Source organism: Cyphomyrmex costatus, unplaced genomic scaffold (assembly GCF_001594065.2).
Source record: "Cyphomyrmex costatus isolate MS0001 unplaced genomic scaffold, Ccosl1.0 scaffold879, whole genome shotgun sequence".
In the NCBI taxonomy this organism is placed as follows: Eukaryota; Metazoa; Arthropoda; class Insecta; order Hymenoptera; family Formicidae; genus Cyphomyrmex; species Cyphomyrmex costatus.
In genome coordinates, this window is record NW_017280462.1 from 86,470 (window position 1) to 92,937 (window position 6,468).

Genomic DNA, 6,468 nt, shown 5'->3' on the forward strand with positions numbered 1-6,468 from the left:
CCGGAGGGACCGCGCCCGACGGACCTCGCGGCGGGGGAGGACCGCGCGCGTTAGCTTACCGGAGGACCCTGGCGGTCATTGACCACGCGGCGACCACGCAATTTTTCCATGTGTCAGCACCCTGAGACGTCATTTTCCTCCCTGTCACCCTCCCAGCGCTGCCACCCGTTTATCAGACCGAAAAAAGTGAAATAGTGACTATTTCTTTACAGAAAAAGTGACAAAAAGTGACTCTTGAGGCATTAAAATAAAACAGTAATTAAAATAATTATTTTTATTAACTTTTTGGAGTAAGGTCATTTAAAAAAAAAAATAACATTAATTCTTGTTCTTCTGTTCCTAAAAAAATAATTGTAGTCTTCAAAAGCTTTTTAATTTTATATTTATAAAAAAATCTTGACATATATAATAAATAATATAGAGAATTAATACAAGACTAATACATGGAAAGGAAATATAAGACATAAGAACAAAATCACAGATATTATCTAATTAAATCTAAATATGTATAATAAAACTTCATTATTTAATTGTTCTTTGATTTTTTAGTAAAATAATCTAAAACATTATTCTTCCTTTTATTTACATCTTTTTCTTTATCTCTAACTTGCTTTCTTTTTTCTTGCGCTTCATTACGAAGCTTTGTAACACCTACTAGCATTGCTTCAGCGAGAGCTATTTCTTCCATATTCTCTTTTTCTACTCCTTTTTTTAATCTCTGGCTAGCCTCTTCCAATAGTTTATCAGCCTGCTTAGCTTTCGTATCTTCAAACTGACGCAACTCCATCAGCTTTTTTTCTTCTGTTTGAAGATTTCTTTTATTTGATTTTAATTCTTCTAATCTTTTTTTCTCTTCTTCTTTCCTTATCTCTTCGTTTACTCTTGTTTCATGTTCTTGTTTTTCTTTTTTTCTTTTTTCTTCCAAGTATTCGTCATATTTTTGACGCGCTGTTCTAGCCAAGTTTAAAAGTTCTTTAGTGATAGGAACTGTATGAGGTAAATTGTTGTACATCTTCAAAGCATACTTGACAATCATATATGAGTTTAACGTTTTTTCGGACATAGAAGCTCTATTATCTGTAAGAATAAGAGCAGATGTAGAAAATCCTCGTTCTACATCGGCGTTTCCATGTGAAAGACTCAGGAGAGCCTTCACGACTTTTGACACAACAGGATATTTTATATTACCAAAACTATTTTTCAGAGCAAAAAAATAGCTCCAATATACATCGATTCGAATCTTAGATATGTCTGTCTCAGGATACTTTTCTTCTTGTAAGAGTTTCCATTCATCTGTTAAAATATCGGTTTGTATTTCGAACGGTAATGCCTTCGCCGCTGTCATAATCGCAGAAATGGAATAAGATTTCTGGCGTTCAGAAGGATGCAAACACCTGACACTTCGTAATATATTATTCTTCAACTGGAGCGATGATTTTTCCAATATATACTCACAGGCAGATACATAATGATTTCTTGCTTTTTCGAGAAATTGAATTTTCGCAACAGAATCACCGCAACGATCAAGTTCGTCAAGTATAGTCTTATCAACGACAACTTTATCAGGCTGCAGCAAATTACTCCCTTTGAATATTTCATCGTAAGCAAGATTAGTATTCTTACATGATCTTCCGATAAGAATTTTTATTAAATTCTTCAATTCAGAGTAAAGCAAATGTATCAGAGGCTCTTCTCTTTGGAAAACGCTTGTGACAGAAGTAAAAATATTTGCAGACAAAACAACAAACATAACTTCTGCCTTCATAGTTGGTCTTTTGAGGAGATTTGCAATCCGTCGATAAGCTAAAGATTCCATTAGAGTTTTGTCTTTTTTTTCTTTTAAAATATATTCAAAAAAATAATACTTTGTAGCTGTCCATAACAAAAGTGCCCTTTTTCCAGCATCTTCTATAGTAAGCCAACGTTGAGGGACATGTCTGAGAAAATGATAAAAGGGCAGATTGTACTTCTCTAACACGATGCAAAAATCTTCCCATCTTCCAGGCCAACCGTTGAAAAAGTCATGCAAAAAATATAACAAATCGGATGCGTTATCACCAAGTTTCTTCATACTTTTGCGAAAAGCATTGTGAGTGGTATGTATATTGCAGGTTCCAATATTAATCAAACCCTTCCTTCTTGATTCGATAAGTATCTGATCCATCTTTTTGAAAACAGCTTTGTTAACGTTAGGGCCATCGCTACCGAGCATTAATAGATTGGAGGAAAGAAGATTGGTATTAGACATAACTTCGTTCAACTTCTTTACAATATCGTCAGCTCTGGATTTTCCTATAAAAAATGTTTCTAAATGTTGAGTAACAATACTATTCATAGATTCACACCAATAGCGAATAGCTATGTGGAGCTCTTTTCTACCAGCTGCATTAGTAGTTTCGTCATAGAGTAACGTAAAATACGAATCTTCGATCCTTTTTCTCTGTTCATTCTTGAAATATGGAGCTAAAGCTTCAGTGATTAGATACGTAATCTTTGTTCGTCCGAGGGAGAAGCTTTGAAGAGCATTGTTTTGACCAAACATTGCTTGGAATGTAGCTTTCAAATCATTGCATGAAGAAGCGCTAAAATTTGACATAATGCACTTCATAGTCCAAATGAGTTCCGCTCGAGTTGTTTGATCTCGTACACTATAGAGCTGAAGGGATGAAGGACTCTCATTTGATATACTGGCAGCTGATTCTTTGATTACTGATGTGGTAATGAAACGCATCTGACTAACTGATTTTTGCGCTATCATATTTTTCTTATGTTTGATTGTCGAAGCATGTTGAATAATAGCTTGGAATCCTTTCTGTAATACATCGATATTGCACATACAAGCTTTACAGTACGCCTCATGATCACTAGATGGAGCTTTTGTCGCCCATTCCTGGACTTTGTATCCTTGCTCGTCATCTTTTTTACTCCAACTATCCAAAAACTTGCAATTTTTCCCCATTGCACTGTAAAGAGTAAAACACTTCACAACTTTCTTTCATATTTCACAATCATTTTAAGTGTTTTTTGATACGAAACTGCTCTTTGATACGAAAAACATAATACACAAAAAATATTTGTCAATGAAAGTGACAAAAAATTAATTTTTTTAACACAACACTCAAAATATCAGAAAATATTTAGAAAATAGTCGAGATATTGAAAAATAAAAGTTCAATTATTAACTTACACACAAGCACATTCATTTATTATTACCGTCGATATACATTATCATACAACTTGCAACTAACTTTAAATGACACAAACTATCTAGCAGTTAAGTTAATAAAAGAATCATTTCTCAAAGACTCAGCAAAGAATACAAAATGATACAAATCGATTTTCGAGTTTTCAGTCATTTTATATGAAAAATCATTTTAAGATGGTATTATTTCACAATCAAAATTACAAATTAAAGTAAATATTTTCTCATTTCACAATTAAAAATCAATTTAACATTTTAAAATTACACTACAAATAATTTAAAAAATAAAAATTATTATACAGTTTAGTCCTATCACCTCAAAAATCAATAAAAATAGACTTATTCGACGTATCTTTTCATAAAACTAAAGAATCTAGCAGATATGAGGGTCTTTCTGTCTCGCGAACCGAATTAAGCGTTAAAGTTGATGACTATTGAGATTAAGAAATCTATCACACAATTGCGATGCTTATTTTTACCAAATTCTTTCGTTTTATACAAAAAGGCATCGTTTTATACAAAAAGGAATAAGCCTAATTTCATTGATTTTTGAGATGATGGGGTTAAACTGTATAATTACCAATATAAAATTGAATAATAAAGGTTCTAGCTAAATTTCATTTTTATCAATTTCTTTCTGCCGAAAAATATAATCAAACTATCTGAATATTATTTACCCAAAATTAAAGACGTCTTAGCATTCGATTTGCAATGCAAAATAATGTCTCAAACATACAATAGAGAGTATCTCTGTACGCAAGATCACATATCGGCCGAAATCGTCAATTCGAATAGATAGGGCAATGATGTAGACGCAACAACTATTTCCAGCACGTTAGCCCATGGCACATACATAAGCGTAAGGCCGTAAAACGTAAACAATAAGTGAGTGTGTGTTCCGAAATTGACTGCCAGTACTGAAAATCTATAGTGCTCGTGACATAAACTATAGATTTTCAATACTGGCAGTCAATTTTGGAACACAGCCCGAATTGACCAATCACAGTAAGGACCGTAATGCCAGTAGCGAATCTAATGGGCTTAACAGAGAATCAACGCAGGGTAAAGAGCTATCGTGTGGCATCGCTGAGATCGGATGAAAGTCGGCAGCAGGGATGCTAGGTTAGAGATGGTTAACAACATCGCTGTCAACGCCATCAGTCGGCGGTCTAGCGCTACACATTGAGTCCTCGACTGATGGCATTGATCGCGATGTCGTAAATTTTGATTTGTCATCCCTGGCGCTCATATTTTATAAATTTCATGTTAATTAAAGAAAAATAGTGATTATAGTGACTTATATTCGACGATAGTGACTTTAAGTGACCGGTCAACAAAAAAGTGACAAAAAGTGATTTAAGTGACTGAGTGGCAGCGCTGCCCTCCCCCTCCCGTGACGTCATACCCCTCGACGTCATACCCCTCCCCGTGACGTCATACTCCTCGCCTGCATCCGTGATGTCATCCCCCTCTCCTGCCGTGACGTCATCCCCCTCGCCTGCATCCGTGATGTCATCCCCCTCTCCTGCCGTGACGTCATCCCCCTCGCCTGCATCCGTGATGTCATCCCCCTCTCCTGCCGTGACGTCATCCCCCTCGCCTGCATCCGTGATGTCATCCCCCTCTCCTGCCGTGACGTCATCCCCCTCCCCTGCCGTGACGTAGCCCCCCCGCGCCTCGGTTCCCCTCGCCCCTCACCCCCCCTCAGAGGACCATGGCTTTGAACCGGCCTATACACTCTACTTAAGTTGATAATAAGTATCTCTTTCGACGGAACTAATTCACTTTTAAATAATACATCGTTCCTTCCACAACATTCACATAATTTATCAAATGTTTGACACCAAGATGTTGAAAAAGTAGTTTTCAATAAATCATCAAGATCATAATTTTTTTTTCAGATTGTTAATAGATAATGATAGAATAACATTATTATTAATGATATATTTTGTTTTACCACACGAATTGCATCGATAATTACATGTAACTTTATGTTCTACCATACTCTTTATATAGTCATATTTTGTACATAGAGCTGTAAGAAATTCTAAAGCATTTCGTTTAATAACAGTCGAAAAATACTCTCCTAAAGATTGCCGTATATCATATGTGTTCAAATTAGACATTCCATGTTCATATCGATGCGCGAACAAATTTAAAACATCAAGTTTATTATAATTTAATAATTCCTTTCTGAAAGTATACAAGTTCAATAAACATTGTAATGTTGCATTTGCATAGCATGAAACTTTGTCTATATTTTGAAAACCGCGTATAATCCAAGCAGTTCTTTTTATTGGAGCTTCTTTTTGACCTGATTCTTGAACGGAAGTAATTATTTTTGACAATGTCCACGAAACATCTTTTACTTTACGATAACGTTGTTTCGAAATTGCGATTATTTCTGATTCTGGTTTACCTATTCTTTTCAATCGATTATATTCTATAATTGCCATTTCACTAGCAAACACGGACGAAGGATCAAAATTAATTAAATGTAGTCCATCAAGAGATGTTACTCGAGATAATGCAACATAAACCTGACCACAACTAAATACATTGTTACCTAGATCTATAACAGCATTTTGCAAACTCAACCCTTGACGTTTATGAATGATAATACCATAACTCAATGATAATGGAAATTGTTTTCTAGTAACATATACTCTATCCATCACTGGAAACTTAACACTCACTCTTTCAATAAAATACTCTAAACCAGACGGTAAACGAACTTTTATCTTTTCAATGTAATCAGTAGCTTATCCTGTAAAACTGATATAACTGTAGCAATTGTACCATTTACAAGTCCCAAATTAGCATCAATATTACGTCTTATCATAACTTTCGCTCCAATTTTAAGGGTACATTCTCATTAGTAAGGCTGAAAAATAGGCTATTTTCATGATTTTTTTTTGAGGAAAGTAAAAAATATAGACACTCAAAATTTTTTAGGTATATTTATGGTACTTTTAAGTTGCTTGTAAAAAAATTTTAAGTCATTTTATGAAAATCCCGAGGTAGGGCATGGTGCGACGTGGACCACTGCGAAAAAAAAGGACCACGCTGGCGACCGTTCTACAGGTCGTAAGAATTATCTGAAACAAAAAATCGAAAAAGATTTTTGTTTAGTATGAGTGTGGTTATGTCGTGAACCTCAGAAAATGAAATCTATCCAAAAATAATAAAATGGCGTTTTGAAATTTTTTTTGTTTTTAATGAAATTTTTCGTTAGTTTTTTGTTTATAAAAAAATCAATTTGCAAT